We start from the raw sequence: 13,272 nt of genomic DNA, 5'->3' as shown, positions 1-13,272 counted from the left end.
AAAATCTAGAACCGTGATCCTTTTTCTATTTTGTATACCAATGTTAATGAGTATTCCTATCTGCTTGAAGTCTCTGTTTCCAATTAAGGACATATATAAATATAACAAAATTAAAATAGTGAAATGGTGGGGTTATGATTGTAGATTAGATAAAGTATTTGACTGAACTATCCCAAAATTCCCCTCCAAGTTACTTTAAAACAATCTCAAATCAAATTCTGGAGGGTCCTAATCAACTAAAGGTTATAATGAGACATTCTTCCATCCCAAGGCAGCATAAGAGATTGGAAAGAGAGATCTGTGCCATTCAGGTATAAACTAGCCCACAGCCCATATGGATGAAACACTAATGGTGGGGATAGATAGTATTAACAGAAATAGTAACAACTTGGGGAGTTTTCAAGCTATAGGCAGTAAGGGCACCCAGCAATTGGTCAGAAAGAGATTACATTAAATTTTTATGGTAGCACTGGACACAGGAACAGATATTAGTTGACATCTATTTATCTATCTATCTATCTATCTGTATGTATGTATGTATGTATGTGTGTGTGTATATATATATATATAATATATATATATATATATATATATATATATATATATATACACCTACTTCTGGATCATAGTTCAAAGTCAGAAAGGAGCACTTTTGGTCAAGAGAAATTATAAACCCTGAGGGGCAATATCAGACCAGAGTCTGAAGGGAGGGACCATAAGAAGCAGTATCAATTGCAATCCCAAAGGATCAGAGACTCTTCCTGGATAAGTACCAAAGGTAGAAAAAGAAAACAAAGACTATGCCACTTCTAAGATCATATCAACTTGGAAGCACCAAAACCTTCTAGACTCCTAGTACTAATTCTGAAAACAGCAGTGTAAAACAGACTAAAGCTTGAGACAGTGTCCCTCCCCCAACAGCATGCTGGGTACAGAGCCCATAATTAACATAAAATTCCAAATCAAGAGATAGGGTAGGAAAATGATCAAATAATTAAAATGAACCTGATCAGAAAAAGCTATTATAGTGACAAAGAAGAGCAAGACACAAACTTGGGTGAAGACAATGAAAACAAAAAAAGGAAAAAATTGAACTTGTAAGAAAAATAAAGTGAATTGGACATAAGACCAATAAGAATTCATGGAAAAATGCAAAATTATTATTAAATCAAATAAGAATTAAAGGAGAAGATGAGTACCTGTATTGGGACATTAAAGGGAAAATATTTTAACTAGAAAAGCCTAGCTAATAAAAGTAACCTGAAAAGAATCATAAATTTAGAGGAAACAATTTATGGGGAAGAAGTAAACTTGGTCTGCTTTTTCTATGGATCTGTTTGCCTGTGACATTAAAAGATTACTTTGAATTTGAAATACTGAAAGTCCTGATAATTCTTTAGCAATACAGTCTACTAAGTGCATTGTTATGGGTAATGGTACATTAGTAAGTTATGGCTTCTAATTTCATATATAACAAACAAATTTCTCACTGAATATGTATGACCAGTGTTTAACAACTATGCAATCTGTTATGATTGGTAGAAAGACATATACATACTCTTGAACTGTTTGATACATTAAATAAGGAAGATTATGACAGATTATAAATCTTCAGTTATCCACAGAAAAAATGTGTTTCTTAAATGTTTTTTCGATAATATCCCTTTGCTCATTTTAAAATGTAAAAGGAAAATGAGAACCATGGATTAATCATCACTGTCCAAGGACTATTTGTTTGTTGGAAACCAAAATGATCTGAGAAATTTGCAAAGAATAAACTGAAGCCCATCAGTTTAGAAATTGCTGAAAAGCTAGTCCAATATCTGAAGACCATCAAATACATGGAGCATTCTGCACTTGCACAGAAAGATTTATGGAATGCATTTGATGAGGTGATAATGACTTCTCTAGAGTCTTTGGAACCAAACAATGGCATTAAGTATATGCTATGACTTTCTTCAGAACTCCCTTAGTAAAGCTTCATACTAAAATTAATATTTAAATCAAATTAGAGATAAATTAAATTTTTCTTTTTGCAATAATGGTAAGTATACTATGCCTACTCACAAACTTTTTTCAACTTTATTTTTTCTTAACACATATGGCTTTATGCACCATGTTGGGAAAGAAAAATCAGAGAAAAAGGGAAAAACCATGGCAGAGATTTTTAAAAATCAGAAAAAAGAAATGAACATAGCATGTCCTGATTTATATTCTGTCTCCTTAGATAATTTTATGAATGCAGATGGCAAGTTCTATCCAAAGTCTATTGGGATTGCTTTGGATCACTGAATCACTGAGAAGAGCCAAGTCTTTCATAGTTGATCATCACATAATTCTGCTGTTACTATGTATAATGTATTCCTGGTTCTGCTTGTTTTGCTCAGCATCAGTTCACGTAAATCTTTACAGACCTTTCTAAAATCAGTTTGGTCAGCATTTTGTATAGACCAATAATATTCCATTACCTTCACATACCACAACTTGTTCAATAATTCCCCAATTAATGGGTATCTATTCACTTTCTAATTCTTTGCTACCACAAAAAGAGTTGCTATAAACATCTTTGCACAGATGAGTCCCATTCCCTCCCATGATTTTCTAGGGATAAAGACTCAGCAATGGCACTACTGGTTCAAATGGTATGCACAGTTTTATAGCCCTTTGGGCATAGTTCCAGAATGCTCTTGAGAATGGTTGTATCATTTCAAAATTCCACCACCACTGCATTGTTGTCCCAGTTTTCCCACATCCCCTCCAACATTTATTATTATCTTTTCCTGTCATCTTAACTAATCTGAGAGGTGTAAGATGGTACCTAACAGTTGTTTTAATTTGCATTTTTAAGCAATAATGATTTAGAGCATTTTTTTTAAATATAAGTATAAATGGATTTAATTTGCCACTGAAAATTGTGCATTCATATGCTTTCACCATTGTATTCTTATAAATTTAACACAATTCTTTATATATTTTAGGCATAAGACTTTTATCGGAAATACTGGCTGTAAAGATTTTCCCCCAACATTGTACTTTCCTTTTAATCTTTGTGCAAAAACTTTTTTTAGTTTAATGTAATAAAAAATTGTCCATTTTATCTTTCATAATGTTCTCTAGTTTTTCTTTGGTCATAAATCCATTCCTTCTCCAATGATCTGATAGGTAAATTATCTTGCTTTCTTAATTTGTTCAGTGGTAATAAGGGGAAATTTTGTGTCTCTAGATGCTTATTTATATAAAATAAAGAAAGAGTAGATCAATGAATTGTGCTTGCAACTAAAAAAGCTAGAAAAAAGAGTAAATTAACCCCCCAATCAAAAACAAACTTGAAATTTTAAAAATTAAAGGAAAGATTAATAAAATTGAAAGCAAAAGAAGAAACTATTGAATTAATAAATAAAACTAAGAGTTGGTTTGATGAAAACCCCCCCAGCAAAATAGATAATGCTTTAGTTAATTTCATCACAAAATAGGAAAGAATAAAGTCAAATTGTTAGTCTCAAAAATGAAAAGGGAGAACTTTACAACAATGAAGAAAAAATTAGAGCAATAATTAGGAATTAATTTGTCCAACTTTATGCAAATAAATTTGATAAGCTTAGTAAAATGGAAGAATACTTACACAAATATAGATTGCCCACATTAAAAGAAGCAGAAATAAATTACTTAAATAGTCCCATTTTAGAAAAAGAAATAGAGCAAGCTATTAATCAATTCCTTAAGAAAAAATCCCCAGGAAAAGATGGATTTACATGTGAATTCTACCAAACATTTAAAGAACAATTAACTCCAATACTATATAAACTATTTGAAAAAATAGGGAATAAAAGACTACCAAATTCCTTTTATGACACAGATATGCTACTGATAACTAAACCAGACAGGACAAAAACAGAGAAAGAAAATTATATGCCAATGTCCCCAATGAATATTGATGCTAAAATCTTAAATAAAATATTTGCAGAGATTACAGAAAATCATCACCCAGATACTACATCATGACTAAGTAGGATTTATACAAGTAATGCAGGGCTGGTTCAATGTTAGGAAAACTATTAGCATAATTGTCCATATCAATAACCAAACTAAAAAAAATATGATTATCTCAAAAGAAAGAGAAAAAAGCATTTGATAAAATTCAACCTCCATTCCTATTAAAAACACTAGAGAGTATAGGAATAAATAGATTTTTCCTAAAAATAGTCAATTATATCTATTTAAAACCATCAGCAAGCATCATATGTAATGAAGATAAACTGGAACTATTCCCAGTAATATCAGGGGTGAAACAAGGTTGCCTACTGTTACCATTACTATCCAATGTTATATTAGAAATGCTAGCTTTGGCAATAAGAAAAGAAAAATAGTTTAAAGGAATTAGAGTAGTTCATGAGAAAACCAAATTATCACTCTTTGCAGATGATATGATGGTATACTTAGAGAACACTAGAGAATCAACTAAAAAAACTATTGGGAATAATCCACAACTTTAGCAAAGTTGCAGGATAGAAAATATATCCACATAAATCCTCAGCATTTTTATACACCACCAAGAAAACCCAACAGCAAGACATACAAAGAGAAATTCCATTCAAAATAACTGTTGACAACATAAAATATTTGGGAATCTCTCTGCCAAGGGAAGTCAGGAACTATATGAGCAAAACTACAAAATGCTTTTACACAAATAAAATCAGATCTAAACAACTGGAAAAATATCAAGTGCTCTTGAAAAGGTTGAGAAAATAAAGTAAAGATGACAATACTCCCTAAACTTATCTATTTATTTAGTGCTATCCCAATCAAACTCCCAAAAAAACTATTTTATTGACCTAGAAAAAATAACAACAAAATTCATCTGGAAGAACAAAAGGTCAAGAATTTGAAGGGAATTAATGAAAAAAAAAAAATGAAATGAAGGTGGCCTCACTGTACCTGATCTAAAACTATATTATAAAACAACAGTCATCAAAACCATTTAGTACTGGCAAAGAAATAGACTAGTTCATCAGTGCAATAGGTTAGGTTCACAACACAAAATGGTCAATAACTATAGCAGTATAGTGTTTGACAAATCCAAAGACCCCAGATTTTGGGGTAAGAATTCATTATTTGGCAAAAAACTGCTAGGAAAACTGGAAACTAACATGGCAGAAATTAGGCATTGACCCACACATAACACTGTACACCAAGATAAGGTTGAAATGGATTCATGATCCAAAATGATATTATAAATAAATTAGAAGAATATAGAATAGTTTACCTCTCAGACCTGTGGAAGAGGAAGGAATTTGTGACTAAAGAAGAACTAGAGATGATTATAGATCACAAAATAGATATTTTTGATTATATTAAGATAAAACATGTTTGTACAAATAAAACTAATGCAAACAAGATTAGAAAGGAAGCAGTTAATTGAGAAAACATTTTTACATTCAAAGGTTCAGATTAAAGTCTCATTTTTAAAATATATGGAGAATTGATTCAAATTTATAAGAAATCAAGCCATTCTCCAACTGATAAATGTTTAAAGGATATGGACAGACAATTCTCAGATAATGAAATTGAAACTATTTCTACCCATATGAAAAGGTGTTCCAAATCATTATTGATCAGAAAAATACAAATTAAGACAATTCTGAGATACCACCACACATCTCTCAGATTGGCTAAAATGATAAGAAAAGAAAATGACGAATGTTGGAGGGGATATTGGAAAATTGGGATTCTGATACATTGTTGGTGAAACTCTGAATGGATTCAACCATTCGAGAGACCAATTTGGAACTATGCTCAAAAAGTTATCAAACTGTTTATACCCTTTGATCCAGCAGTGTTTCTACAGGCTTATATCCCAAAGAGATCTAAAAGGAGGGAAAGCAATCCACATGTGCAAAAATGTTTGTGGCAGTCCTTTTTGTAATGGCAAGAAACTAGAAATTGAATGGCCCATCAATTGGAGAATGGCTGGTTAAATTATGATATATGAATATTACAGAATATTATTGTTTTTTTAATTTTATTTTATTAAGAAACGACCAATAGGATGATTTCAGAGAGGCCTGAAGAAACTTACATGAACTAATGCTAAGTGAAATGAGCAGAACCATTAGAGATTATGGGATGATCAATTCTGATGGACATTGCTCTCTTCAGCAATGAGATGATTCAAACCAGTTCCAGTTGTTCAGTGATGAAGAGAGTCATCTACACCCAGAGAAAGGACTCTGGGAACTGAGTGTGGAACACAACATAGTATTTTCACTCTTTCCATTGTTGTTTATTTACATTTTTGTTTTCTTTCTCAGTTTTTTTTCTCCTTTTTGATCTATTTTTTTCTTGTGCAGCAAGATAACTGTATAAATTTGTATGCTAATATTGGATTTAACATATATTTTAAAATATTTACCATGTACTGGGCTACCTGCCATGAAGGGGAGCGGAGATGGGGAAAGAGGGGAAAATTTGGAACAGAAGGATTTGCAAGGGTCAATGTTATACACTTACCCATGCAGATGTTTTGTAAATAAAAAAAGCTATAACAAATAAAAAAAAAAAAAGCTTTTTTTGCACCTACTGAAATTATCATATGGTTTATCTTGGTTTTGTTATTGATATAGTCAATTATGGTGATAGTTTAGCTGATATTGAAACAGCCCTACATTTTTTTTTTAATTTTAATAGCCTTTTATTTACAGTTTATATGTATGGGTAACTTTACAGAATTGACAATTGCCAAACCTATTGTTACAATTTTTCCCCTCCTAATGATATTTCAGAAGACAAAAGAGCTTGAATTACAACCAAGAATCAACTGTCCAGGAAGACAGAGCATAATCTCTCAGCAGGGAAAACGGACACCCAGTAATCATTGAATTTCAATGATTTGCTGATGAAAAGACCAGAGCTAAATAGAAAATATATTCTTTAAATTCAAGACTCAAAAAAAAAAAAACATAAAAAGTAAACAAAAAAGAAAAAACCCAAGAATATCAACAATATGCTATTCAACAAGGTTAAACTGTTTATATCCATACATGGGAAGATGATACTTGTAATTTTTCTAATCTGCATTATTCCCAAACTCAAAGTTCTTTTTGGTTGGTATAGAGAAGCTCATCTGGCAATTCATCTCTCATTATAGCAAATCAAAGGCATTTAGAACCAGTCAGTATAGGTACATAGTTGTGTACTTGTAAGAGGGAACCTTAGCAAAAGCTTAGGAGGGAAGTAGAGGTCATTACAGAATACCATGAGTTGATCTGGTATCTGGAAGTTTGGCTCTCTTAAAACATGTTTAACATTGAACTGTACTTGGTAGTCTGGGCACATAATATCTTTTTGAAGGAGATTTATTGCTGATAGTTATATTGAACTTCCCCTAAAGAATAATTTTTTGGCTATTTGTTAAAGTTTCTGTACAATAAAATTCTAGGCAATTATAGTCAGGTATGTCTCACTGAGAAATGTAAAATAGCCTTTTAAATTTTTATTTTTTTAAGACAATGGATTAGTTAAAAGTATAAAGCATTGCTGACTGTGAACACATTTCTTTTTTTAAAGGAATTTTTTTACTGCAGCTTGTGCCTTCCTACAGCACCTGCCAACCTCCTCCTTTCCTCAGAAAAGTCAAATTCCCATTCCACCTCAGAGAATGAATAATAGTTTAAGTACCCAGAATGTGTTTGTAATAATTGATATTTCATTTTCTAGTGCCAGGACAACATGGACAGAATGCTTTAAATTGGAGACTAAAGGGTGTGCTTTCGTCCTGTTGGTCTCTTACTGAAATTAAGCATGCCCAAAAGAAATGTAGAGTTTAATGTGACATGAACATGTCAGAGTCAGCTACCTAGAAGTAGGCAGAGCTGGAGGTTTATGAGTTTCATCAAAGAAAATAAAGTTTTCTTTAGGAGAAATGGAGGCATGAAAAATACATAAATATGGAGAGACCAAAATTTCCCTTTGAACAAATACATTGTTGGATTTGTAATCAAGGCACATCACGTAAGTCTGTAAGTTCTATATCAATCACAGATTGAAAAGAAAAATAAACTCAGACCTTAAGGATAGTTACACTTCAATTCCTTTTTTTTAAAAAGCAAGAATGATAAATGTACTATAGTCAAATATCATATTTTAAAATTTCTATCAGAATGATAATGATGATTGCTATTGTTATTATTGAATTATTGCTATTATCTTTATAGAATCACTTTAGTTCAGAAAGAAAGAAATCAAGAACCTACTCATTTACATTCTCATATAATGTTTGGCAGTTGGTTGTTGTAGTTGTTATTATTGTTGGGTTTATTATTATTAATTTCATAATTATCATTATTATTGTTTTGCCAAATTGTTTGCTTTCTCCCCAGGATTCTTAAGGATTTTTCTCAAGAATAAACAGAGACTCCTACTGATTAAAGTAGATTTTGCCAAGATTTAGACTATTCACTTCAGCCACAAAAGAGATTAAAGGACAGAGGGAAAAGCAGAAATACCACATTATGCTATAAAAAGTTGTGATGATGAGATTATGCAAAATTTTCTTGATGTCTAATAGTTAAAGTATAGAGAAAGAATGAAAGTTTATTTTTTTTAGTAGACTCATACATTTAAATATGGAAGATACTTTAAAACTCACATAGTATATCCCTCTCATTTTATGCAGGAACAAACACATGTAAAAAAATGAAGAAACTTGCCCAATAGAAAACATTTATGCATTTTAAAATAAATTTAATTATTTATTTTGAGGTTGTTTTTTTTTTTTTTTTCTGACTAATCTCCCTAAATTTAGCACACAATCTTTGTAAATATAAGCAGGAAAATTTCTCATACTCCTCTATGTCTGCCAGAGCATCAATTATAGTGCCTGGCACATCTTAGATATGCAAATACTTACTATCAAGTCCCTTTATGGTAATAGAAAGAATACTGGAATTGGCTTCACTGCTTATTTTCTTTTGATCTTGAATATATTGTTAAAACTATATAGGCCTCAGTTTTCTTATCTACAAAGTGGGGGGAGGATAATCTTTAAGATTCTTTTTGACTCTAAATAAGAATTATGACCAATTATCCTATAAGTCATTAATAGAGATCTGGGAGGTTGCCTTCAGTAAAATGGTATTTCTTTCAGTAATTCAATCCTTCTCATTTTGAGCCATGCTTCTTTCTAAGACTAGGAAAAACACTATCTTACCTCAGTTTCTCTGGCATTACAGTTTCTCTTTCTGTTTTCCCATCCTATTTCCCTTGATTTTCTACTGACATAACTTTGGGCCATCATTCATGTCCTTTGGCTGTGACATAAGTGATGAGCTAGAAAGATTTCATTTGTAAGAACACTCTAACAGAGTTTTATATTACAAGAGTAAGAAAAAGAGACCACTTAAAAAGATTAGGACTTTCCCACCCTTTTTTTTTTTTTTTTTTTTTGCTTCAAAGTGATAATAGAACACTCATAAAAATTACTCAACTGAAAATTTTAGAATAGAAACCCGAGGCTCTATTGTAGAATATGATAGCTTAATTTCCTCTGCTCGGCAACAGGGCACCCAAAATACAGTTTGTTTGTTTTTTTGGTTTTTATTTTTTTAATTTAAAATGCAAATTATAAACATTTGATCACCTTTCCTACTGGTATTATTTTTGAGGGATATGAATTTTAGAATTAAAGGAAGTAAAAGTATAATCAGTGACTGTCAAACCATTTTCACCCCAACTTAACCAAAGCATTTATTAAATACCCTTTTACCCTCTGTAAGTATGGTGTTATATGCTGGAAATATAAAATGAAAAATAGTCCTTATCCTCAATTGTTTATATTCATTTTGGAATACATACACACACACACACACACACACACACACACACACATATATATATATATATATATATATATATATAATGAATAATGCAAGGCAGTGGAAAAAGAACTAATAATAACTAAGTGAATTAGGAAAGGTTTCCCAAAGGTCATGGTATTTAAATTTTGATGTGAATACCATAAGAAGGTGATCTTCAGGTGTAAAGTTGTTGTTGCTTGTCCTCTGTTTTTGAAGAGGACCATGACATCAGGGAGATGATGCCATGACATGCAAGTGAATTGGATTGAAGTGATAGAGGGCTGTGCAAGGTCACCAAACTTATTTTTCCCATGAAGTCATTTGGGTCCAGTGACAAGGTACACATCAGGATAACTGTAGGTGACCCTGATGCCCAGATGTGAAACTCATTTAAAGGTATATAAAGGAAATGAAATGTCAAACTCAAGGAATGGTAAATAGGACAGTTTGGCTGAAATAGAAAGTATATAAAAGGCAGTGGTTAATGGTAAACTGAGGAATATAGGACAATGAAAGTTTGCAAAGGTTTTAAAGCTAAAGCTGAAAAGGTTTTTTAATTATTTTTTATTTTTTTATTTTTATTTTGCTCAAGAGACAATAGGGAGCCACCAAAGGATACTGAGCCATTAAGTTGGTAGTCAGCCTTGTCACAGAAAATAAATTATTTTAGCTGCTGTGTATGATATAGATTGGGGAAAAAAAAAAAAGATTGGAAGCCAAGAGTCAAATTTAGAGACAGTTTCAATAAATAAGAAGCACAACTCTATTTTCTCCATAAGAAAATGACAATGAGAGTTCTTATTAAAATTTTAGTGTTAGGTATCTTAACTGAAAGAATTGTTTTCAGTAAAAGTAAGATATTAATGCCAACATAAAATCCAAGTAAAGGGAGAAAAAGGCAGCTAGCAAATCTGGAAGTGAGATTTTTCCTAGCATTTGAAAAAATAAAGCTATTTCTTTCCTTCTTCTTGTGAATCATTGTCCAATGTTAATTAGAAATTGTTCCTCCTAGAAAAAGACTAACAATAGACCCTGGGAGGAGTGCTTCAATAGTTTAGAGATATTTTTTTTTTCCTCGTGTCCCAAAATAATACAGTTTTATCTGTATCAAGGTAGAAAATGGAGCAGTATTTCTATTAAGCTGTCTCTGACAATGACCATTCTAAGCTGATTCAAAGATAATGGTTCAGTTTAAAGCCAAGAATGTCATCTCTCCTTCTCTTACACCAGCCTCAGCACCAACCTATCACAGTGCATGTCCAGTATGACTTCCTCTGAATCTATTGACTTCTTTTTTCCACTCCTCTTATCTGCTCAGAAAGCTGGAAAGACAGAGACAACTGCACCAAAGTGAAACTATGCTGAGCATTGCCCATGGAGAAGCAGAAACTGGGCTCAACAGGGAGTGGTGGAGGCGAGGGAATGGAAATTGGTGGAAATTACCTCAAAATAGAGCAGTTAATTCAGGAAGGGGGCAGTGTGCTGCAGAAGTATCCTCTATCATCCCATTGCTATAGCAACAGCCAATACTCTCTTCTGTGAGGTAGGATTTTTAGGGAACTTCTTCTGTGGGTAATTGTGTGATTCCCAGAGGATGTTCAGCTTATCACAACCCCAGCTTATTTCCTTCAGTGATGAAATCACATATTGACATAACATACAGACCAGATTTTGTTCAACAGTTTTGTAATTCTCATAACAATACAATGGAAGAGATGCTGTAAATGCCCCACTGGGTCTGTAGGAAAAATTCTTTCTCAATTTCTCAATTATGTCTCAATTTTGTCCAACCCAACCCAACAATTGGATTCATGATCCAATGTGATATTTTTTTCATCTTTGCTATTTCCTTCTCCAGCTGATTAAGGTAACCAGAGGTTAAGTGACTTGACCAGGGTTACACAACTAGTGAATGTCTGAGACTGGTTTGAATTCAAGTCATCTTGATTCCAGAAGTCGCACAAATCATCCAGAATCACCAGAAAAATAAGTATTGATTCCTATTGTCAAAAATGGTGATTGAGATGGAACTAGAAAAGCACACTAAAACATCAGCTAATTGAGTTAAGCAGGGAATGTTTTCCTTCAGTGAAGTGAATTTCCAATTCGCTGAAAATTTTAGCAAACTTTTTAAAGGGGTTTCAATTGTTGCTATTGTAAATCTTCCTCAAATGTGCCGTCCTGCTTCCCTTTCTTAATAAATACAACAAAGTGAGTTGACTGAAGTTTTGAATAATGGAAAAAAAAATTGTACTGCATCAGTTTCACTTTTTAGGACAAAGTGGTAATGATCTTTAGCCAATAATCAAGAAAGTGTACATGAATCAACTATTTATTTACTTGATTAATGCTATAAGAACATTGCCAAATATGTGATTTTTTTAATAAACTGGTTGATATGATTTATCACATTCTTCTCAAAGCTAATTATAAAATATTTCAAATAATGGAGGTTATCAGTTATTTCAATTCTTAATGTTTTTGTTGTCTAGTATTTGTATGTGACTGACTTTCCTCCATCAAAAGTCCAGCACATTACTCTTACAGTGTGGATGGAGTTACCTATTCAATTCTTATATATTAATTTAAAACAGGATAGATTATAACCATAGCCACAAACTAAAAGCAAAGAGGAGAAATAAAATAAGGCAAAGCAGAAGGGGGAAAATATATAACAAGAATAGAAAAGTAGAAATAGAAGCAGCAGCTGTGATGGAGAGTAGGAGAAAAGAATAAATAAAAGTACTGCACTAGAAGTATCAGGAGAAATAGAAGTTAGGTTTCTTGCCCATTCCTTTTTATTATTATTTTCTGTGCCAATTAATATATGATTGTATTATTATTATTATTTTACTTTGAAACAGGTTACAATTAGATTGAATTTGATAAGAACTCTTAGGCCTGCTCTGTAAAGCTAGAAAAATAGCCTGAATCTAAGTAAGATAAAATTTAAAATTCATAAATAAAAAGTACTAGATTCATGTTCAAAAAGTCAACCCAAAACGTTCAGGATGCAAAAAGCAGACCAAATATTTCATTTCTAAAAATATTTGGGGAAGTTTTTACAGTGAATTCAGTATGAATCCATAGCCTCCTTCCCCAACATCCAAAAGTTCAAAATAATCCAAAATAATAAAAAGGAAAATCCATCTTAAAGAAGTAAATTTTCAAGAATCAGGAAGTTTACAGTCTGGTTGTTCTTTGTATTCATAGACCAAATCTGCAGTATTGTATTTAATTTGAGAGGCCCCATTTTAGGAAAAATCAGCAAACTAGAACTTATTAAAACCATGACATAAAGCAAGTTAGTTAAAGACCCTGCATTATGCTAATTGTTTGTTTTTTTTTTCCCAGTACCTTGGAGAAAAGAAGATAGCTAAAGGTATACCAGCCCTGTAGTCAGAAGAATATGAATTCAAAT

This window comes from Sarcophilus harrisii, chromosome 2 (genome assembly GCF_902635505.1).
Source record: "Sarcophilus harrisii chromosome 2, mSarHar1.11, whole genome shotgun sequence".
In the NCBI taxonomy this organism is placed as follows: domain Eukaryota; kingdom Metazoa; phylum Chordata; class Mammalia; order Dasyuromorphia; family Dasyuridae; genus Sarcophilus; species Sarcophilus harrisii.
This window is presented reverse-complemented; position numbering follows the sequence as displayed.